The sequence below is a fragment of the Pseudophryne corroboree genome, chromosome 5 (genome assembly GCF_028390025.1).
Source record: "Pseudophryne corroboree isolate aPseCor3 chromosome 5, aPseCor3.hap2, whole genome shotgun sequence".
NCBI classification, from domain to species: domain Eukaryota; kingdom Metazoa; phylum Chordata; class Amphibia; order Anura; family Myobatrachidae; genus Pseudophryne; species Pseudophryne corroboree.
In genome coordinates, this window is record NC_086448.1 from 730,403,714 (window position 1) to 730,427,714 (window position 24,001).

The following is a 24,001-nucleotide window of genomic DNA, read 5'->3' on the forward strand; positions in this document are numbered from 1 at the left end:
CGTCTATGTTTTGCACGACGATTCCCCCTCCCTTGTCGGCAGGTCTGATGGTAATGCTTTTTTCTGTTTTTAATTTATTGAGAGCCTGCCACTGTGCTTTGTTCAAATTGGAGTGTCTTTGAGGTGGAGTGGCCGTGTAACGGGTCATAGAATCATCCAGAAGTCTGGTGAAGGTTTTTATACTTGAATTCGTGGATACTGGATCAAAGTTGGAACTGGAGCGAGATTGAATGAATTTAGCCGACGGATGGGTCACTGGTGCAGATGACTTATCCTGAAAGAATTCTTTTAATCTTAGTTTTCTATTAAGACGGTGAACGTCCATTTGCCAGTTGAACTCATTATGGGACACTGTTGGCACAAAGGAGAGTCCATGATTTAATAGGTCCTCCTCGTTTTTCGTTAGAGGACGGTCTGAGAGATTAAAGACAAGATTTACTTTTTTGCTTTTGGCTTTATGGTTCCTTTCGTTTTGGCCTCCACGGCGGGTTCTGGAGTTTTTGGTGTTGCGGCCCGCCGTGTGGCAACCCCTAAAGGGGGTCTACGGCTGTTACCTGGACCATCAGAGTCAACTCCTGTGAAATCACTGTCGCTCTGGGATGATTGGGGTCCCGATAAATCGCGTTGTTTCCGCGACCGCCAGTGTGGTTTGGAATGTTTGTTATATTGTCTTGTCGGTTCGGTTCCTGTTAGCCAGCGGTACACACTATTAGTGTCGTAATCCTGCTGGACCACCTGCAGTTTATTTTTCTTAAATTTCTGTAATTCTCTTTTGTAAGCGTCCACTTGTGTTTGTAGCTTTTCCCACCAGTGATCGTGTTCGTGATCATTCAATACTGAAGAATTCGTTAAACGAAGATCTGCAATCTTAGTTTTTGTGGATTTAAGCTCTTTGCCAGATTCTTCAATTACAAGTAACATCAGGTCTAAACTGCACTTGTTCAGAATGGCAATCCATCTTCTGCAAAAATCTGGATTTTTTCTGCCAATAGTTGGAACGTTGCGCACTCGGAAACCTCGCGGAATGAGTTTGCGACGAAAGTAATCAGACAATGATTGTCCATGTAAGGTGTAATCGACCTCTTTTTTCTTGAAACGTAATAGCGTATGGTATACGTCTTCTGCTGAAGTGTCCTCAGGATCTTCCTCATCAAATAAGATGTTAGCAGCCTCTTCATCTGTAAAGCAGAGGGTTTCCCCGATAGGTGTTTGTAATGCTGCAAATCCGGTACCATCATTTGTAGTGGAGGAGGTCGTTGCCACGGGTGATTGCTTACTCATGGTGCTTCAAATGAAAAAATCGCAGAGATGTCTCACCAAAAAGAATAAAGAAAAAAAGAAAAGAAAAAAAGGAGGTGTGTAGAAACTGGATTGCACCAGTTGCTGCCGGATACGTAGATAATATCCCCTTGGAAAATTTATAGAGGTGCCTTAACCCTGGGGTGTCCTTAGCTCGGACAGTCCAATTCATAGGGATGCTGCTGGATCGGCACTCTACATGATAGTGATAACAAGTACCTGCGTGCCCTTGTGTAAATAAATAGTCCTCTAGATACTCTCCTGGCAGAGAGAGCAAAACACGGCACTGCAGGGTTTTCAAATAGCTGAAGTTTAATTCAACGTTTCGGGACCCAAAGTCCCGTCGTCAGGAAAATATCATACAAACAGTGACATGTGAAGGGCTTACCTTATATCCCTGAATCGTCCATATCTCCCCCTCCTCCTCATTTCCAGATGCACGCCGAAGCCGGGGCGCCGTCAGCGGGACGGAAGGGGCGTGTCGCATATGTGTGACGTCAGCTCCACATGTCCCTGCGGTTGCTAGGCAACCCCCATACACATCCTATGGTTGCTAGGCGCCGCTCTGATGCGAGTCCCTGTGATCGGCGTGTTCTGTAAGAGACATTGGTGGGGAGAATAGACATAAACATACACCCAGTGACAATAGAAAAACATTTAAAACTACATAAAACACAACATGAAAAAACGTGACATGAGTAGCAAAGGCCAGTGGATATTATGACCGCCAATGATTCCTAGGGAGAAAAGTAATTATGTATTCATGCACTGAGGAAAAAAGCTCACATCTATTTGAAACCCACAGGTGTATCCAACAAGATTATAAGGCGTGTATTAAAATTAATATAGGGGAGCACCCCCTCGCTGGACCGTGACCTGTGGGTAACGAGCTAAGTGTGCAAACTATGGTAATGAAATAACATCAATACATTTATGTTAAAGAGTTCCACATAATTCTTTCATTTAGGCCGTTGGGGGCTACCGTGTTGAGACGGAAAATCCACGAGGCTTCACGACGTAAAAGTGTCTTGGTACGGTCCCCTCCCCTGTTGGGTGGAGGGATTTGATCGATGATCATATATGTTAGGCTTGACAAAGGATGATGATGATCTCTGAAGTGAGTAGCAACAGGTTGATCGTTAGGCTTGCCATTTATAGCGGCTTTAATGGCAGAACGGTGTAAAGCCATTCGCTCCTTGAATTTACGTGTAGTCATACCTACGTAGTATAGCTTACACGGACAAATAAGCACATAAACTACAAACCGAGAATCACAGGACAAATGGTGTCTGATTCTGTATTCTGTAGAATTATGCGGGTGTTTAAAGATGGAACCTGTAAGGAGAAATTTACATGTTTCACACTTTGGACATCTAAAGCAGCCCATTTTGCCATAATTGGAGCGTTTGGGAGAACTGGTTATGTCGGTATGGACCAAAATTTTCCAAGGGGATATTATCTACGTATCCGGCAGCAACTGGTGCAATCCAGTTTCTACACACCTCCTTTTTTTCTTTTCTTTTTTTCTTTATTCTTTTTGGTGAGACATCTCTGCGATTTTTTCATTTGAAGCACCATGAGTAAGCAATCACCCGTGGCAACGACCTCCTCCACTACAAATGATGGTACCGGATTTGCAGCATTACAAACACCTATCGGGGAAACCCTCTGCTTTACAGATGAAGAGGCTGCTAACATCTTATTTGATGAGGAAGATCCTGAGGACACTTCAGCAGAAGACGTATACCATACGCTATTACGTTTCAAGAAAAAAGAGGTCGATTACACCTTACATGGACAATCATTGTCTGATTACTTTCGTCGCAAACTCATTCCGCGAGGTTTCCGAGTGCGCAACGTTCCAACTATTGGCAGAAAAAATCCAGATTTTTGCAGAAGATGGATTGCCATTCTGAACAAGTGCAGTTTAGACCTGATGTTACTTGTAATTGAAGAATCTGGCAAAGAGCTTAAATCCACAAAAACTAAGATTGCAGATCTTCGTTTAACGAATTCTTCAGTATTGAATGATCACGAACACGATCACTGGTGGGAAAAGCTACAAACACAAGTGGACGCTTACAAAAGAGAATTACAGAAATTTAAGAAAAATAAACTGCAGGTGGTCCAGCAGGATTACGACACTAATAGTGTGTACCGCTGGCTAACAGGAACCGAACCGACAAGACAATATAACAAACATTCCAAACCACACTGGCGGTCGCGGAAACAACGCGATTTATCGGGACCCCAATCATCCCAGAGCGACAGTGATTTCACAGGAGTTGACTCTGATGGTCCAGGTAACAGCCGTAGACCCCCTTTAGGGGTTGCCACACGGCGGGCCGCAACACCAAAAACTCCAGAACCCGCCGTGGAGGCCAAAACGAAAGGAACCATAAAGCCAAAAGCAAAAAAGTAAATCTTGTCTTTAATCTCTCAGACCGTCCTCTAACGAAAAACGAGGAGGACCTATTAAATCATGGACTCTCCTTTGTGCCAACAGTGTCCCATAATGAGTTCAACTGGCAAATGGACGTTCACCGTCTTAATAGAAAACTAAGATTAAAAGAATTCTTTCAGGATAAGTCATCTGCACCAGTGACCCATCCGTCGGCTAAATTCATTCAATCTCGCTCCAGTTCCAACTTTGATCCAGTATCCACGAATTCAAGTATAAAAACCTTCACCAGACTTCTGGATGATTCTATGACCCGTTACACGGCCACTCCACCTCAAAGACACTCCAATTTGAACAAAGCACAGTGGCAGGCTCTCAATAAATTAAAAACAGAAAAAAGCATTACCATCAGACCTGCCGACAAGGGAGGGGGAATCGTCGTGCAAAACATAGACGATTACCGGAAAGAAGTACAGCGGCAACTCTCTGATCAAAACACATACAAAAAGTTGACTTTTGACCCCACCACTAAATTTCAAAAAGAACTTGGAGTCGTGCTACAAGAAGCTGTTAATTCAAAATTGATTGATCAACCCCTACAGGCAGCCTTAACACAAGCGGATCCTATCATCCCAATATTATATACAATTCCAAAGATTCATAAACGCTTGGTGGACCCGCCTGGGCGCCCAATAATATCAGCACGGGGCAGCCTATACCAACCGGTCTCTCAATATTTGGACATGTTACTCCAACCACTCATTGTCAATCAACCTACACACTTGAAAGACACCACAAATTTCCTCAATTTACTTCTTAACTTCAAAGACATTTCGGAAGACACCATTATGTGTGTGATGGATGTGGAGAGTTTGTATACCTCCATACCCCACGATGATGGCCTATTGGCAATGAGAGAATTCCTGGCACAATATATTTCAGAATTAGAAATGGATGTTGATTTGTTTCTGAGACTATTGGAACTTATTTTAAATCGGAATTATTTTATGTTTGACGGCTACTTCTATTTACAACAAGCCGGCTGTGCCATGGGATCAGCGGTCTCTCCGTCATATGCCAACATTTACATGTTTAAACAAGAGAATCGTATGTTTTTCTCCGGGCAGTATGCAAACAACATTCGGTTATTTTGCCGGTACATAGATGATCTGTTCATGCTGTGGGATGGGGGCCCTGAATTGTTCATCTCCATGATGCAAGAGATCAATAAGATGGCTAATCCGATTAAATTTACATACAGATGGAACAATCAAACTATCTCCTTCCTGGATGTAACAGTTAAGATCATTAACAAACAGATATCTACCACAGTTCACAGTAAAGATACTGATCGCAACACCCTTCTTCTAGCCAGCAGCCACCATCCGCCTCCTCTAAAAAATGGTCTTCCATACTCGCAGATGTTGCGAATTGCACGTATTTGCAGCGATACCCAAGAACTTTCACAACAATTAGATCAAGTCCTCTACAAGTTCCGGGATAGAGGATACAACTTGAATAAACTCCAACAGACCAAGAATCGAGTTATGGCTCTCAATAGATCTGATTTATTACAAAGCACCATGAAAGAACCAAGAACAGACGTTTTTCCATGGATCACCACATTCGATACAGCAAGTGCCCTTATTCCAAAAGCCTGCAAAGCGCTTTGGCCTATTGTATCCACGGATCAAACGTTAAGAACCTTCAAAGAAGTACGACCGATGACCTGCTATCGCAGGGGACGCAATTTACGGGACCTTTTGGTCCATACCGACATAACCAGTTCTCCCAAACGCTCCAATTATGGCAAAATGGGCTGCTTTAGATGTCCAAAGTGTGAAACATGTAAATTTCTCCTTACAGGTTCCATCTTTAAACACCCGCATAATTCTACAGAATACAGAATCAGACACCATTTGTCCTGTGATTCTCGGTTTGTAGTTTATGTGCTTATTTGTCCGTGTAAGCTATACTACGTAGGTATGACTACACGTAAATTCAAGGAGCGAATGGCTTTACACCGTTCTGCCATTAAAGCCGCTATAAATGGCAAGCCTAACGATCAACCTGTTGCTACTCACTTCAGAGATCATCATCATCCTTTGTCAAGCCTAACATATATGATCATCGATCAAATCCCTCCACCCAACAGGGGAGGGGACCGTACCAAGACACTTTTACGTCGTGAAGCCTCGTGGATTTTCCGTCTCAACACGGTAGCCCCCAACGGCCTAAATGAAAGAATTATGTGGAACTCTTTAACATAAATGTATTGATGTTATTTCATTACCATAGTTTGCACACTTAGCTCGTTACCCACAGGTCACGGTCCAGCGAGGGGGTGCTCCCCTATATTAATTTTAATACACGCCTTATAATCTTGTTGGATACACCTGTGGGTTTCAAATAGATGTGAGCTTTTTTCCTCAGTGCATGAATACATAATTACTTTTCTCCCTAGGAATCATTGGCGGTCATAATATCCACTGGCCTTTGCTACTCATGTCACGTTTTTTCATGTTGTGTTTTATGTAGTTTTAAATGTTTTTCTATTGTCACTGGGTGTATGTTTATGTCTATTCTCCCCACCAATGTCTCTTACAGAACACGCCGATCACAGGGACTCGCATCAGAGCGGCGCCTAGCAACCATAGGATGTGTATGGGGGTTGCCTAGCAACCGCAGGGACATGTGGAGCTGACGTCACACATATGCGACACGCCCCTTCCGTCCCGCTGACGGCGCCCCGGCTTCGGCGTGCATCTGGAAATGAGGAGGAGGGGGAGATATGGACGATTCAGGGATATAAGGTAAGCCCTTCACATGTCACTGTTTGTATGATATTTTCCTGACGACGGGACTTTGGGTCCCGAAACGTTGAATTAAACTTCAGCTATTTGAAAACCCTGCAGTGCCGTGTTTTGCTCTCTCTGCCAGGAGAGTATCTAGAGGACTATTTATTTACACAAGGGCACGCAGGTACTTGTTATCACTATCATGTAGAGTGCCGATCCAGCAGCATCCCTATATATATATATATATATTAGTTATTGCCACCAATTGGTTGTGCATAATGGTTTTCAGTTTTTATTAATTTCCTTTTTGTATTATTTATTGTTTGTTACATCGAAACTTAGAAATATAGAATTTGGCAGCAGGTAAGAACCACTTGGCCCATCTAGTCTGCCCATGTACACTCACAAACTTACACACTAGGGATATTTTTTTTGTTGGGAACCAATTAACCTATCGGTATATTTTTGGACTGTAGGAGGAAACCTTAGTACCCGGAGGAAACACACGCAAGCACATGGAGAATATACACATTCCGCACAGATAGGGCAATGGTGAGAATCGAACCCATGACCTCAGTGCTGTGATTGAGACAGATAAATATTTGATTCTATTATGAATTAAAACATTTTATATTAGTTGAGCTCACTTCTTTTTAATGGACTGTTTCCTCCAGGTCTTATGTCGCTTTTTTTTTTTATCGCTGCTGACCTCCCTATAGAGGTCTATGGGGACAGAGGCATTCCGCAATTTGGCAAGCAATACAATGGTTTACTTTTCATCACAGGATAACGCCATTCAGGTTACTTTCAGTAAATTCCCTCTGTTCAATGCTGAATACGTGCAAGTGGCTAGGCATGCACATACGCCGGAACCCCTTCGCTGGCTGCATTAAGATGCCGGTGAAGAGCAGAGAACCCTCCCATAGCAGGGGGGAGCTCGCCTGTAGTCCCAGATTGCTAAATACTGTACAGCAGAAATCACTAACACCTGTCATTTTATTGAGAAAAGTGCAAGATTTTACAAGTAGACCTGTAGGTAGGTAATAAGTTAGTTCCTGAATTTTAAATTGGACCTAACACCTTAACCACTACTATACCGATCGATTATGATTATTATATTGATATCACAATTAATAACATATATTTTTATAGCATGATGCTCAGCAATGCTCTACAATTAGGAACAAATACAGGGGGTGATTCAGACCTGATCACTGGGCTGCTAACTTTGCAGTCCTGCATTCAGATAGTTGCCACCTCCAGGGGCAGTGTAAATTCACCGTGTAAGTGTGCGATCGCATGTGTACGCCGAGCTGCAAAAATGCACTGTGTGCCGTCTCTGCGCAGCCCAGGACTTACTCCTACAGTGTGATGAGAACAGGCTGATCGGGGCCGAAGCTGACGTCAGACACTCTCCCTGAAAACGCTTGGGCACGCCTGCGTTTTTCTGGACACTACCAATAAAAGCTCAGTTACCACCCACAAACGACCTTCTCCTGTCAATCACCTTGCGAACGGCCGTGCAGTCGGATTTTTCGCACCATCCCATTGCTGACCGGCGATGCCCTTTGTTGTTGTCTGACGCGCGTACGCATTGCGGTGCATACGCATGCGCAGTTATGACCTGATCGTCCGCTGTGCAAAAACGCATAGCAGCAATCAGGAATGAATCAGGACCACAGTAATAAGTTAATTCTTGTGATTCCTATATGCCATACAGAACACTAAATCAAACAGAGGTGTGATAAAAAAGTAGTAATGAAAGGGGTGGCTGTAATGTAAAACAATAGACTTCGATGTGATGTTTACACTTTTGCACAGCAATTGTACATTGAGCGTCTAAAATTAGCTTCTCTCTGTTCACATAGATCATCTTTACTTAGTATAGTGACACAGGTGCCAGGAATTTTGGCTTTAGTGACAAAGCTTAACTTGGCAAATACGCTGCTGACAGATGGCTGCATGGTGGGGAACAATCAAATGTATATACTGTGTGCTACTTTTCATAGAACAATAATAAACAACATCCTTCTGTACTGTACAGTATGTGGTGGGCAATGATGCTAAAATTCATCCCTTAATCATACCTCCCAACTTTGAGACTTCGTGGAGCGGGACACTTGCGCGGCGAAGTCGCACGCGTTCCCGAAAAAGGGGCGTGGCCTACGAAAAGGGGGCGTGGCTTCGTGGGAGGACCCGCGATCGCGAGCCACGCCTCCCATTTTCGTCACTGAGGGGGCATGCCCAGCGCTCTGTGAGCCGCTGGCATGTCCCCTCTCCCTCTGTCTCCAGTGAATAGACGCTGTGCGCATGCGCACAGCGTCTATTCACGCAGCGATTGACAGAGCCTCCCAACTGCCCCCCCCCCACCGCGGGACACTGTGGCCCGCGGGTGGGACAGCGGGACAGTCCCCAAAAAACGGGACTGTCCCGCGAAAATCGGGACAGTTGGGAGGTATGCCTTAATTACTGTACTTGTTTGTCAGACTAAGGGGTCTATTTACTAATCCTTAGATGGAGATAAAGTGGATGGAGATAAAGTACCAGCCAATCAGCTCCTAACTGCCATGTCACAGGCTGGGTTTTAAAAAATGACAGTTAGGGGTAAATTTACTAAAGTGGGAGTTTCTTTAGAAATGGTGATGTTTCCCATAGCAACCAATCAGATTCTATGTATTATCTTCTAGAAGCAGTTAGATAAAATGTTTTTATGAGTGAATTAGTTGTAGAATATGTATTTAACCTTATTCAAAATGATTTTAGTTAAAAAAAATAAAATAATATATATATTTTTTTGGGGATATTTGAAAAAAAAAAAGTTTTCCCCAAAAACATCGGAACATCGGTCACACACATCAGGACATCGTGACCATCGGAAACATCGCGACCATCACGGCTTTCAATTTGAAAGCAGGAACAGCCACCAGGTACACAGGGGGGGCCTGAGGGGGTTCATTTACACTTCACCAGCAGCAGCTATTGTCTGCAGCCGCTGGGTGGGTGGGTGGGGGGGGGGGGGGGGGGCTGTGGTGCTGACCGATCAGCAGTGATCAGCAGCAAGGCAATCAGTGGGGGAGAGTGCAGGGAGGCAGAGGGACCTTCCGGTCCCTCTGACAGCAGCAGCAGAGGGAAGTTTCCCTTCTCTGCCGCTGCTAACACTCTCTATCTGACTGGTCGCATCCTGTGCGACCAGGTTAGATAAGACACTTGCTGGTATGGTCGCATCTAATGCAACCATGCCAGGCAAGTGATTAATAGACATAAATTCTACTGAGCAAAATCATGGCTGTGCTTTTCTGCAATTAATGGAATATGGTCTAATCATTAGAAACACTCAGATTGGTTTCAAAGGAGTTCTAGAAATTGTTCATAAAACTGTCTCTTAAATGAAACTTTTTTTTTTTTGTGTATTAACTCTGATTGAAAACTATGAAGAAGGGTAAGAGGAGAAGAAGTGATGGGCGTTCCTGGCAGGTGATTGGAAAGTGTCCTGAAGTGAACGCAATAAAAGTTTGTGTTATGGGACTGTTGCAGGTATATTAGTGATACGGCTGCATTCCCAGACACACAGCCGCAGTCACAGGAGGCCAGACTTAGACGGTAAAACTGCACCTGCCATAGGGCTGGTGCAAATGCTCATTGTTGCTAATGATGGTGCGCTAATGGTGGCATCTAAAGCATCACCAGTGGTATTGCAGTGTGCAGAGATGTGAAAAGTGGGTATCTCAGGCCCATAATGTGCACTCACAATCCCAGTCTCTTTGTTATATACTCTGTTCACATAGCAACACCCTCCCCCCTGGCTCATCCATCTCCATATTGCGGTCCATCGCCATAGTGGTTAACTGGCCTCATTCCATCCTCTCATGCTCCTTTGTCTCTGGACCATTCCTCAAGACTCCTTCAGCCTCCATCAGTGATGAGTGGTCAGGGTAGACAGTGCATCACCTCTCATACCTCATAGTTTTGGCTATAAAAATGATTAGAATAATACAAAGAAGATATTTATAATTTATACATATCATCTTTCTATTATTCTATTCATATTTATACAGTAGTTCAAACTCACCAAATTTTTTTGCGCTCCGCTGCAAATACAGGGGCTGTCAGGGAGCGAGTAGAGGTGAGTTAGCCAATCCATACCCATCTCTAATACCCTAACCCAAACCCCTAAACTATCCCTAACCCAAACCACTACACCAACCCTAATACATACCCTGTCCCTTATACCCTAACCAAAACCCTTAAACTAATCCTAGTACCCTAGCCCAAACTAATACCGTATCCCTAATACCTTAAACCCTAAACTATCCCTAATCCAAACTGCTACACTAACCCTAACATCCATCCATAATACTGTTACCCAAACTGCTACACCAACGCTATCATCCATCCATACTACCCTTACCCAAACTGCTACACCAACCCTAACATCCATCCATACTACCCTTACCCAAACTGCTACACCAACCCTAACATCCATCCATACTACCCTTACCCAAACTGCTACACCAACCCTAACATCCATCCATACTACCCTTACCCAAACTGCTACACCAACCCTAACATCCATCCATACTACCCTTACCCAAACTGCTATACCAACCCTAACATCCATCCATACTACCCTTACCCAAACTGCTACACCAACCCTAACATCCATCCATAATACCCTTACCCAAACTGCTACACCAACCCTAACATCCATCCATAATACCCTTACCCAAACTGCTACACCAACCCTAACATCCATCCATAATACCCTTACCCAAACTGCTACACCAACCCTAACATCCATCCATAATACCCTTACCCAAACTGCTACACCAACCCTAACATCCTTCCATAATACCCTTACCCAAACTGCTACACCAACCCTAACATCCATCCATACTACCCTTACCCAAACTGCTACACCAACCCTAACATCCATCCATAATACCCTTACCCAAACTGCTACACCAACTCTAATACCCTCACCTAAACCGCTACAGTACCTGGGCACAGTAATTATTGGTAAATTAATCATTGTGTAGTAATATATGCAGTTTGTTTACCTGCCTGCAGTGCTTCTGCTGCTTGCCTTGTTACCTGACCACTCCTCCTCTGATCCTCAGTCTGAGTCTCTCTTGCCCCTCTGCTCCTCTTACTTAACTTACTGCATGCTGACAGCTGCTGTGCTGGGCGGCGGGACCTTATCGATGCATTGAGGTGGGACTCTGGGAGTGGGATGTGGGTCAGCGTGATGTAATGACATCACACATGGCTGTGCAGTGCTCCTCTGGGAACAGTAATGGAGCCCAGTGATATCAGTTATATCAATACTGTCCTGAGCCCCATTACTGTGCTTTTGTTAAAATTTTTATAACATACTGTAAATAATCTAGAATATGTGTATACAACTGTGATGGCAGCCTGTGTTAACGAAAAGAAGCCTCCACCGTTCTCTCTAAATACAAAATATTCAAAAGATATGTTTCATTATGGCACTAATAAAATAGAGTCCAAATCACCAAAAAAGAGTCCAAATCAGCAAAGAAAAAAATTAAGGGGTCTATTTACTAAGCCTTGGATGGAGATAAAGTCAACGGAGATAAAGTACCAGCCAATCCACTCCTAACTACCATGTCACAGGCTGGGTTTGAAAAATGACAGTTAGGAGCTGACTGGCTGGTACTCTATCTCCGTCAACTTAATCTCCACCCAAGGCTTAGTAAATATCAATTTTTTTTTCAAAAACAAGGAAATAGACTTTAGGCTAGATGCATCATCACTTGGAAAGTGATAGAAACATAGAAATATAGAATTTGACGGCAGATAAGAACCACTTGGCCCATCTAGTCTGCCCATATTTTGTATCTCAAACCTTATTTGATCCTTATTTCTTTGTAAGGGTATCCTTATGTCTAAGAATGGAAAGTGATAAACTACCAGCCAACCAGCTCATGTCATTTTTCAAACAGGGCCTGTGACATGGCAGTTGATTGGCTGGTACCTTTTTTCTTTCCATTTTATCACTCACCAAGCAATGATGCATCTAGTCCTTTGTCTCCTTCCATATCTGGTGATATCGGATAGATACTCTTTGTGTAACATGGCGTTTTCAGTATAGACTTCCCAAAGGCTTTCTGGTTCCAACTTCCCAGTCAGGCAGCCGTTTGTGGTCTTCCCAAGGATACAGATGTCACCTGCTTAACGTGTTTCAGGCCAAAGGTCTTTCGTCAGAAGTACCCACCAGATACTGAAGAGGAGACAAAGTCGATTTCTGTGTTTTTGAAATAACCAACGAGTAAGGGGGAATTGCAGGTGGGAAATGTCAAAAAAAAAAAACATGGCGCAGCGTTCTTCCTGCAGCCACAGGGTTTTGGTATTCAATTACAGGACAGAAAATGGGATGCGGTGAAAATCAACACGTCTTTTTTCTTGCACCTCCAGAGGAAGTCTAATTCTTCCTAAAATCGTTAATTTTAGCAAAAACAACTTAGCAAAAACAACTAATTAAGCAATTGGACATTTCCAATGAGCAGTAGCGGATCTTGCCACGGGCAAGCAGGACTTTTTCCTGGGGCACCGCCTTCCGGAGGGCGCCGGCGCCGTCCGGAAGGCGACGCACCATGGCAAGATCTGCTACTGTGCTCCCCGCTGTGAAGGGAACTACACACTACCAGTCTAGTTTCCCTTCGTGGAGAGGACCTTTGCTGTGCGGTGCGCGATGATGTCATTGCGCACCGCACAGCATTGTGGGACTGACACAGGCGCTAGGGGTCATAATTGACCTCTAGTGTCTATATGTCCCATAGATCCGAGGAGAGGAGCGGCACCGGCGGCGGTCTGCAGTGGTCGGGAATCAGGAGCGGGGATAGTAAGTATTAATTTATTTTTTTGGGTGTAAGCGGCGCTACTCCTACATGGGGCACAAATGGGGGCACAACTCTACAGGGGGCGTAACTGGCCATGCCCCCTGTATGAAGCCACACCCCTATTTTCCACCTGGGGCACCAAAAGGGCTAGAACTGGCCCTGCCAATGAGGTTAATTAGTTAGTAATTACTCACCTTCTGAAGTGGGGTCTTATTCTTCCAGCATCGGGATCCGGCCCTCTGTAGCAGTGATGAGTATGTAGTGTGTGTATGAGTGTTTACAAGTGTGTGTGAGTTTGTGTAAGTGTGCATGAGTGTGTGAGTGTATGTATGTGAGTGACCTCCGGTGACAACCCCTCCCCCCCACCTGTAAAGTAATCCCCCTGGAGCTGGCCAATGGGAGAACAACATCTTCCAGCAGCCACTGTGCCTCACACCAGCCCCCGGGGACTCCCAGCAGCATACCTCACCAGTGGCATGATGGATCGGAGAACACCGGGAGCCCAGGTGAGCACCGGATAGGTGAGTATGTTTTTTTAATTTTATTTCTTTCACTGGTCTCCATTCACTAGCAGCGTTGCAGCATCACATTTGTGACACTGCCAGGAGCTGGGCCTGAGAATAGTTAGAGCCGGCAAGTGGGGACTGGCAATACAAATAATAAAATTATCCTGCGCTTGAAATGTTAAACAGCAGCTCCCATTAAAATAGTACAATTTATAAAGAAAAGTTGGGCTGCTTTCTTTGTGTAAAAATGAATGATTAGCAAACAGCTGTAAAAAGAATAAATTAGTGAAATGTTTACAGCACTTTTCTGTGCCTGTGCAGATGTCCGTGGGTGGGTTCCGTATATGAGCCGTGTCCCGCAAGGCGTCGGTGGTGAGGCGCTGGCTGACTGACTTTCCCTGTTGCTGCCTACCTTTAAACGGAGTCTTTAACGGTTCAAACCAGTCCGATTGGAGGAACTGCAGTACCAAATTGAGATCCCAAGGTGCCGTGGGAGGCACAAAGGGAGGTTGGATGTGCAGAACACCTTTCAAGAACGTCTGGACCTCAGGGAGAGAAGCCAGTTGTTTCTGAAAGAAATTAGACAAAGCCAAAATCTGGACCTTTATGGAGCCTAGACGTAGGCCCACATCCACTCCCGACTGCAGAAAAAGCAGGAAACGTCCCAGATGAAATTCCACCGCAGAATATTGTCTGCTCTCACACCAAGAGACATATTTCCTCCAGATATGGTGGTAATGTTTAGATATTACCCCCTTCCTGTCTTGGATCATAGTCAGGATGACCTTTTCTGGAATCCCTCTCCTGGCCAGGATCAGCCGTTCAACTTCCATGCCGTTAAAAGTAGCAGCGGTAAGTCTTGATAGATGAACAGGCCCTGTTGCAGAGGATCCTTGCGACGAGGTAGAGGCTACGGATCTTCGATCAGCATCTCGAGAAGATCCGCATACCAGGCCCTTCGTGGCCAGTCCGGAGCAATGAGGATTGCTTGAACCTTTTCTCTTTTTATTCTTTTAAGAATTCTTGGGATCAGAGGAAGCGGATGAAACACGTTCACCAGCTGGTAGACCCACTGAGTTGTCAGAGCGTCAACCGCCACTGCTTGTGAGTCCCTCGACCTGGAACAATACCGTTTGAGCTTCTTGTTGAGTCGAGGGGCCATCATGTCAATTTGTGGATATCCCCACCGACGTGTCAACCAACGGAATACCTCCGGTTGAAGGCCCCACTCGCACGGGTGCAGTTTGTGTCTACTGAGGAAGTCTGCTTCCCAGTTGTCTACTCCCGGAACAAATACCGCTGACAACGCCAAGGCGTGTTTTTCAGCCCAGTGGAGAATTCTTGACACCTCTGACATTGCTGCTCTGCTTTTTGTTCTGCCCTGTCGGTTTATGTACGTCACTGCCGTCACATAGTCCGACAAGACTTGAATGGCCTTATTCCAAAGTAGAGATGAGGCCTGCAGAAGGGCGTTGTAGATATCCCTGAGTTGAGGGACGTTTATTGGAAGGACAACTTCTTGACTTGACCATCTTCCCTGAAACTGCACCCCCTGGGTGACTGCTCCCCAACCTCTGAGGCTTGCATCTGTGGTTAGCAGAATACAATTCTGAATCCCGAACTTCCGACCCTCGACGAGGTGAGAAGTCTGTAGCCACCACAGAAGGGAGATCCTGGCTCTTGGTGACAAACGGATCCTCTGGTGCATGTGAAGATGCCATCTGGACCATTTGTCCAATAGATCTAGTTGGAAGGGCTTTGCATGAAACCTTCTGTACTGAATCGCCTCGTAAGAGGCCACCATTTTCCCCAGAAGATGAATGCACAGATGCACCGAGATCCATGTTGGCTTTAGGACAGCCCGAACTATCGACTGGATTCCCATAGCCTTTTCCACGGGAAGGAACACTCTCTGAGACTCTGTGTCCAGTATCATTCCCAGGAAAGGAAGCCTCTGTGTCAGTTCCAGGTGAGATTTTGGTAGGTTCAGAATCCACCTGTGATCCAGGAGTAGTCTGGTTGAGGGCCCAGTGCTGCCCAACAACCTTGCCCTGGATGGTGCCTTTGTCCAGATACGGAATTATGTTCACTCCCTGTTTGCGGAGTAGAAACATCATCTCTGCCATCACTTTGGTGAACACTCTCAGTGCCGTGGAGAGACCAAATGGCAGGGCCTGGAATTGGTAGTGACAGGCCTGCAGTGAAAATCGTAGATAAGCCTGATGAGGTGGCCAGATCGGAATGTGAAGGTACGCATCCTTGATATCCAGAGACACTAGGAATTCCCATTCCTCCAGACCTGAGATCACCGCTCTTAGAGACTCCATCTTAAATTTGAACACTCGTAAGAATGGGTTCAACGACTTGAGGTTCAGAATCATCCGGTTTCGGTACTACAAACAAGTTAGAATAGTACCCCTTATTTTGCAGATGAGGTGGAACTGGAACAATGACCAGGGTCTGTACCAGTTTTTGAATGGCGTTTTGTAAAGTTATACTTGCCTCTTGTGAAACTGGTGAGCCTGATTTGAAGAATCTGTGAGGTGGGAGCTCCTGGAACTCCAGTCTGTAGCCCTGGGAAATAAGATATATGACCCAGGGATCCTGGCACGATGTTGTCCAGATGTGACTAAACAATTTTAGCCGGGCTCCCACCTTCCAGTCTTCCAGGCATCTCGGTCCACCGTCATGCTGAAGGTTTTGAGGCAGCAGAGCTAGAGCCCTGTTCCTGTGAACCGGCAGTTGCTGGTTTGTGTGGTTTACCTCTAGCGCCTCTGGTAGCGTTAGAAGAACTCCTGGGCTTGCCCCTAAACTTGGCAGTCCGAAAGAATTGTAAATTGGGTCCAGAGTAGGCCTTTTTAGATGGGGGAGCTGCAGATGGAAGGTATGTGGACTTACCCCACAGTAGCTTAGGAAATCCATTTGTCTAGTTTCTAGTTCATCTCCAAATAAGGCCTTTCCTGTGAAATGTAAGCCTTCCACACCTTTCCTGGGGTCCGCATCCACTGTCCACTGGCGTAGCCATAGACCCCCGCATGCAGACACTGCCATAGCTGTAGCCTGCGTCCAGACACTGCCATAGCTGTAGTGCGTGCATTAAGCAAGCCTATTTCTTTTATGGCTTCCACCATAAAGTTTGCAGAGTCCTGTATATGTTGCAGGAGCAATACAATCTCCTCTTGAGGTAAGGTATCTAACCCCTCAATTAAGTTACCTGACCATTTAGCAATGGCTCGCGTAATCCACCCACATGCTATAGTGGGTCTCTGGGCCACCCCCGCAGCTGTATATAAAGATTTGAGTGTAGTCTCAATCTTGCGGTCAGCCGCGTCTTTCAGGGAGGCTGCACCCGGGACAGGCAATACAATTTTCCGTGGGAGCCTGGATACTGATGCATCCACTATTGGTGGATTTTCCCATTTTCTTCCTATCCTCAGGAGGAATAGGAAAGGATGATAATAACCGTTTAGGGATCTGAAATTTCCTATCAGGATTAACCCATTGTTCTTCAAACTGGGTATTTAATTCCTTTGACATAGGAAAGGTGGCTGAGGATTTCTTTTTTATATTGAAATAAGATTCATCACTCTACTTTTGTCACCTTAGGGATATTCAGAACTTCTCTGATAGATTCTATAAGAGCCTCTATTCTCTGCGACAGAGTACCCGCCTCCACCTATGAGTACACTCACCCTCCTCCATGTCTGACCCTTCATCATAAGAGTCTGACTGCAGGATATGGGCCAAAGTGCGTTTTTGCGGACAAATGGCAAGGGAATGAGACACTGGTTTGGGAACTGAGTCTCTTTTCATAAACTCAGTCATAGATTGTCTTAAGTATTGCGTCATCATCCTGCTGTAGGATTCTCGCGGGGTTTGGATTCCATATAAGGAGCTGCGCGTCACCTCCATTTTCACTCCGGCATTGGAGAGCGTAGCGAGAGGACGTGTCTCCGTCCTCAGTTTCTATGCGGGAGGGAAAGTGAGGTGGCGACTCCAGTGCTGTCTTGTGCTGCTCAGTCCAGTGTAATGTCTTATGCTCCATCAGTCCAGTCACAGTGGTGGTGTCCTCTGCTGCCATATGTCCAGTGCTGCTGTATAAGTCCAGTCCAGTGGTGCTGTGTTGTGCTGAATGAGTCCAGAGGAGTCCAGAGGTGGTGTCTTGTGCTGCATCAGTCCAGTCACAGTGGTGGTGTCCTCTGCTGCCATATGTCCAGTGCTGCTGTATAAGTCCAGTCCATTGCAGCGGTGCTGTGTTGTCCTGCATCAGTCCAGTGGTGGTGTCCCTGTGCTGCTGTATAAGTCCAGTGATACTGCCGTATATATGTCCAGTGACACTGCCGTATATGTCCAGTGATACTGCCATATAAATCCAGTCCAGTGGTACTGCCATATAAGTCCAATGGTACTGTTGTATATGTCCAGTGGTACTGCCGTATAAATCCAGTCCAGTGATACTGCCATATAGATCCAGTGGTACTGGCGTATAAATCCAGTCCAGTGATACTGCCATATAAGTCCAGTGATACTGCCGTATATGCAGGGCCGGCTCCAGGCCTACTAGCGCCCTGAGCGAAAACATGTAAAAGCGCGCCCCCCCCCCTCCAGGGAAAGTGGGCGTGGCCTCATAACTTCATATTATTAGACTATAAATAAATATGTTTTCACACCCCCTCTACGCACACAATTAGCAGCCTTACACATAACAGCCACAGTAGTGTTCCTTACACACAATGTCTCCAGTATAGTGTCAGATACGCATAATGTCTCCAGTATAGTGCCAGATACACAATGTGCAGTGCCAGATAGACATGATATGCCCCCCAGCAGTGCCAGCTACACACAATATGCCCCCCAGCAGTGCCAGCTACACGATAGTGTTCACTTTTTAGGGCAGGGAGGGCACATTTTTAAGTTAGAATGGCAAAATGATGTACATACTGTAATGCTTGTTGCTCATCTACCTACATGGTAAAGCATGGACAGTGCGCGGCGAAGGCGCGCAGCAAAAATGTAGGGGCGTTGCTTCGTGGAGAAGGTGCGTGGCCACATAATAGTGGCAATTCGCTTTACACCACACAGTAGTGCAGTTAATACACACTGCACCAGGTAGAACCTCCTAGACACTTTGCGCCAGGCAGAGCACGTTAGACACTTTGCGCCAGGCAGAGCACGTTAGACACTTTGCGCCAGGCAGAGCACGTTAGACACTTTGCGCCAGGCAGAGCACGTTAGACACTTTGCGCCAGGCAGAGCACGTTACACACTTTGCGCCAGGCAGAGCACGTTAGACACTTTGCGCCAGGCAGAGCACGTTAGACACATTGCCTAGCCACAGACGCCTAGCGGGAACACTACATGATATGCTCCCCAGCCGTGTCAGCTACACATGACATGCCCCCCAGCAGTGCCAGCAACACATGACATGCCCCCCAGCAATGCCAGATACATAAATGGCCACACAGTGCCAGATATGTAGATACAGAAAAGCCCCCACAGTGCCAGATAAATGCCCCCACAGTGCCAGATAAATGCCCCCACAGTGCTACATAAATGCCCCCACAGTGCCAGATATGACCCCACAGTGCTACATAAATGCCCCCAGTGCCAGATAAATGCCCACAGTGCCAGATAAATGCCCCCACAGTGCCAGATAAATGTCCCCACAGTGCCAGATAAATGTCCCCACAGTGCCAGATAAATGCCCCCAGTGCCAGATAAATGCCCCCACAGTGCCAGATAAATGTCCCCACAGTGCCAGATAAATGTCCCCACAGTGCCAGATAAATGCCCCCACAGTGCCAGATAAATGCCCCCACAGTGCCAGATAAATGTCCCCACAGTGCCAGATAAATGTCCCCACAGTGCCAGATAAATGCCCCCACAGTGCCATAAATTCACTCACCCCCCCCCCCAAATACCTGCGGCGTTGGAGGGGGAGGAGTACTGCTGTGCGGGGGTGCAGGCGTGCGGGCGGGTGCAGTGCAGGTCTGGGTGCGGGCGGGCAGCCGGGAAGCCTCTTGAGTGCGCTGTGCGCGCTGCACGGCGCCGGCGTCTGACGTTAGACACCGGCGCCGCTCAGCGCGTATAGCGCACTCAAGTCACACACGTGCTGCAGTGCACAGGGCCGGCTCCATGTTCGAATATGGTGGCGCCAGCGCGCGGCGCCCCTTAAGGGTGGCGCCCTGCGCGGCCGCTCTATGCGAACATGCCTAGAGCCGGCCCTGCGTATATGTTCAATGGTACTACCATGTATATGTCCAGTTGTACTGCCGTATAAATCCAGTGGTACTGGCGTATAAATCCAGTCCAATGATACTGCTGTATATGTCCAGCGATACTGCCATATATGTCCAGTGGTACTGCCATATAATTCCAGTGATACTGCTATATATGTCCAGTGGTACTTCCGTATAAATCCAGTGGTACTTCCGTATAAATCCAGTGGTAATGGCGTATAAATCCAGTCCAGTGATACTGCCGTATAAGTCCAGTGATACTGCCGTATACTGTATGTCCAGTGGTACTACCATATAATTCCAGTGGTACTGGCATATAAGTCCAGTGATACTGCCATATAAATCCAGTCCAGTGTTACTGCCATATAAGTCCAGTGGTACTGCCGTATATGTCCAATGGTACTGCCGTATAAATCCAGTCCAGTGAAACTGCCGTATAGATCCAGTGGTACTGGCGTATAAATCCAGTCCAGTGATACAGCCGTATAAGTCCAGTGATACTGCCATATATGATCAGTGGTACTGCCGTATAAATCCAGTGGTACTGGCGTGTAAATCCAGTGGTACTGGCGTGTAAATCCAGTCCAGTGATACTGCCATATAAGTCCAGTGATACTGCCGTATATATGTCCAGTGGTACTACCATATAATTCCAGTGATACTGCCGTATATATGTCCAGTTGTACTGCCGTATAAATCCAGTGTTACTGGCGTATAAATCCAGTCCAGTGATAATGCCATATATGTCCAGTGATCAGGCCCGACGCTATCCTCCTGTCAGAGCCCTCCCCCTTCCCTCTCCCCCTTGCTCCTCCCGCTGCACATGTCAAACAGAGAGACTGGCAGCAGTGTCGCCCCCTCCCTCCACTGTGACTCGGTGGTGAAGTCAGGGGGAGGGCACTGCCTCCAATACACAGAAAGGCACGTGCACTGGTCTGGAGGAGTCAGCAGCCCTGAGGAGCAGCCAGCCACACTGAGGGAGGAGCAGAGACTCAGGTAAATAGACTGCTGCAGATAAACGTGTGCTGGGGGAGTGTCAAATTAATGTGTACTGGGGGGGTAGTTAATGTGTGCTGGGGTGGGGGAGTGTCATTAATGTGTGCTGGAGAGGTGGGGGTCATTAATGTGTACTGGGGAGGGGGTCATTAATGTGTGCTGGGGGTGTGTGTAATTAATGTGTGCTGGGGAGGGGGGGTCATTAATGTGTGCTGGGGAGGGGGGTTATTAATGTGTGCTGGGGAGGGGGGTCATTAATGTGTGCTGGGGAGGGGGGGTCATTAATCTGTGCTGGGGAGGGGGTCATTAATGTGTGCTGGGGAGGGGAGGTCATTAATGTGTGCAGGGGAGGGGGGGCATTGTGTGCTGGGTAGGGGGGTTATTAATGTGTGCTGGGGAGGGGGGTCATTAATGTGTGCAGGGGAGGGGGGGCATTAATGTGTGCTGGGGAGGGGGGGGTTATTAATGTGTGCTGGGGAGGGGGTGTGTGTGCTGGGGGTTGTGTCATATTAACATGCTGGGGAGTTGCAAATTAACAATGTGTGCCTATTAATGTGTGCTGGAGAAGGGGGGGTCATATTAATGTGTGCTGGGAAGAGGGGTGTCATGTTAATGTGTGCTGGGGTGGGGAAATGGCATGTGTAAAAGGGTGCTGTACCTGGTGCAAAGTGTAAAAGGGTGCTCTACCTGGCTCTGTTTAAAGGGGAACTTTACCTGGCTCTGTGTAAAAGGGGCTCTACCTGGCACAATGTGTAAAAGTGGGCTCTATCTGGCACTATGTGTAAAAGTGGGCTCTATCTGGCATTGTAAAAGGAGACTATACCTTGTGCAATGTGTAAAAGGGGGCTCTACCTGGAATAATGTGTGACTGGCTCTACCTGGTCCAATATGTAAAAGGGGGCTCTACCTGGCATAACGTATATAAGTGGTACTACTGTGTGGCGTAATTTTGAATAAGGGAGACTATTGTACATCATTATTTAACGCCTCTATATTTTTGTGCCATGCCTTTGTGCACGCACTGTCCATTTTATAAATGTGGGGGGGAGGGGGGCACCAAAATGTCTAGTTACAGCTCTGAGGATGAGATCAGTCACATTTGTATTTGTAGACAGGTGCAAAATTGATAGTTTGCAGGAGGGCGCCGAACACCCTTACACCAGCCCTGCCAGTGATACTGCCATATATGTCCAGTGGTACTGCCATATAATTCCAGTGATACTGCCATATATGTCCAGTGGTACTGCTGTATAATTACAGTAATACTGCCATATATGTCCAGTGGTACTGCCGTATAAATCCAGTGGTATTGCCGTATAAATCCAGTCCAGTGGTACTGCTGTATAAGTCCATTGATACTGCAGTATAAATCCAGTCCAGTGGTACTGCCATATAAGTCCAGTGATACTGCCGTATAATTCCAGTGGTATTGGCATATAAGTCCAGTGATACTGCTTTATAAGTCCAGTGGTACTGACGTATAATTCCAGTGGTACTGCCGTATAATTACAGTGATACTGTCGTATAAATCCTTAAAGCTAAGCTTATAAAGCTTAGTCATACAGCTACCTCATTGCACCTCTTTTTCTTCTTTGCATGATGTGCTGTTTGTGGTCTCGTTTTTGAATAGTGCCATCCTGTCTGACACTGCAGTGCCACTCCTAGATGGGCCAGGTGTTTGTGCCGCATACTTGTGTCGCTTAGCTTAGTCATACAGCAACCTCGTGCAACCTTTTGGCCTAAAAACAATGGGGGTCATTCCGAGTTGTTCGCACGCAAGCTGCTTTTAGCAGCTTTGCACACGCTAAGCCGCCGCCTACTGGGAGTGAATCTTAGCATATTAAAATTGCGAACGAAAGATTAGCAGAATTGCGAATAGACACTTCTTAGCAGTTTCTGAGTAGCTCCAGACTTACTCGGCATCTGCGATCAGTTCAGTGCTTGTCGTTCCTGGTTTGACGTCACAAACACACCCAGCGTTCGCCCGGACACTCCTCCGTTTCTCCAGCCACTCCCGCGTTTTTCCCAGAAACGGTAGCGTTTTTTTCACACACTCCCATAAAACGGCCAGTTTCCGCCCAGAAACACCCACTTCCTGTCAATCACATTACGATCACCAGAACGAAGAAAAAACCTCGTAATGCCGTGAGTAAAATTCCTAACTGCATAGCAAATTTACTTGGCGCAGTCGCACTGCGGACATTGCGCATGCGCATTAGCGACTAATCGCTCCGTTGCAACAAAAAAATAACGAGCGAACAACTCGGAATGACCCCCAATATTGTGAGGTGTTCAGAATAGACTGGAAATGAGTGGAAATGAATGTTATTGAGGTCAATAATACCGTAGGATCAAAATTACCCCCCATATTCTGGGATTTAAACGGTTTTTATGTTTTTTCAAAAATCATCCAGATCCAAAACCAAAACACGAAAGAGTGGTTTTGGCAAAACCAATCCAGATCCAAAACATGAGCATGGAACCAGAACTAAAACCAAAACACAAAACACGAAAAGTGCTCGCCGCACATCTCTAGTGACAGCACACACACACAGGAAAAGGTTAAATGCTCAATTAACCTACAAAGAGTCCTTCCAGGGAGACACAGAGGGATTTTGGAACCAGCACACGGCGCTCTTAACGCTAATGCCAAGCTTAGCTGGGTCGCAGACTAAGGTGGTCATTCCGAGTTGATCGCTAGCTGCATTCGTTCGCTGTGCAGCGATGAGGCAAAAAATCGCCACTTCTGCGCATGCATATGCGGCGCAATGCACACGCGCGACGTACTATTACAACGAACGATGTAGTTTCACACAGGGTCTAGCGAAGCTTTTCAGTCGCACTGCTGGCCGCAGTGATTGACAAGAAGTGGGCGTTTCTGGGTGTCAACTGACCGTTTTCA

The 24,001-nt window shown here is 46.3% G+C and overlaps 1 long non-coding RNA gene across 1 annotated transcript in view; it reads right to left on the reverse strand.

Annotated features, from left to right (window-relative positions):
* Positions 1–1,687: 1,687 nt before the first annotated feature.
* The window catches only part of LOC134929389 (uncharacterized), a 52,270-nt gene continuing 29,956 nt past the window's right edge, over positions 1,688–24,001 (reverse strand). The window contains exon 3 of the long non-coding RNA XR_010178532.1: positions 1,688–1,893. This is a non-coding gene — a long non-coding RNA (uncharacterized LOC134929389). The remainder of the gene's footprint in view (positions 1,894–24,001) is intronic.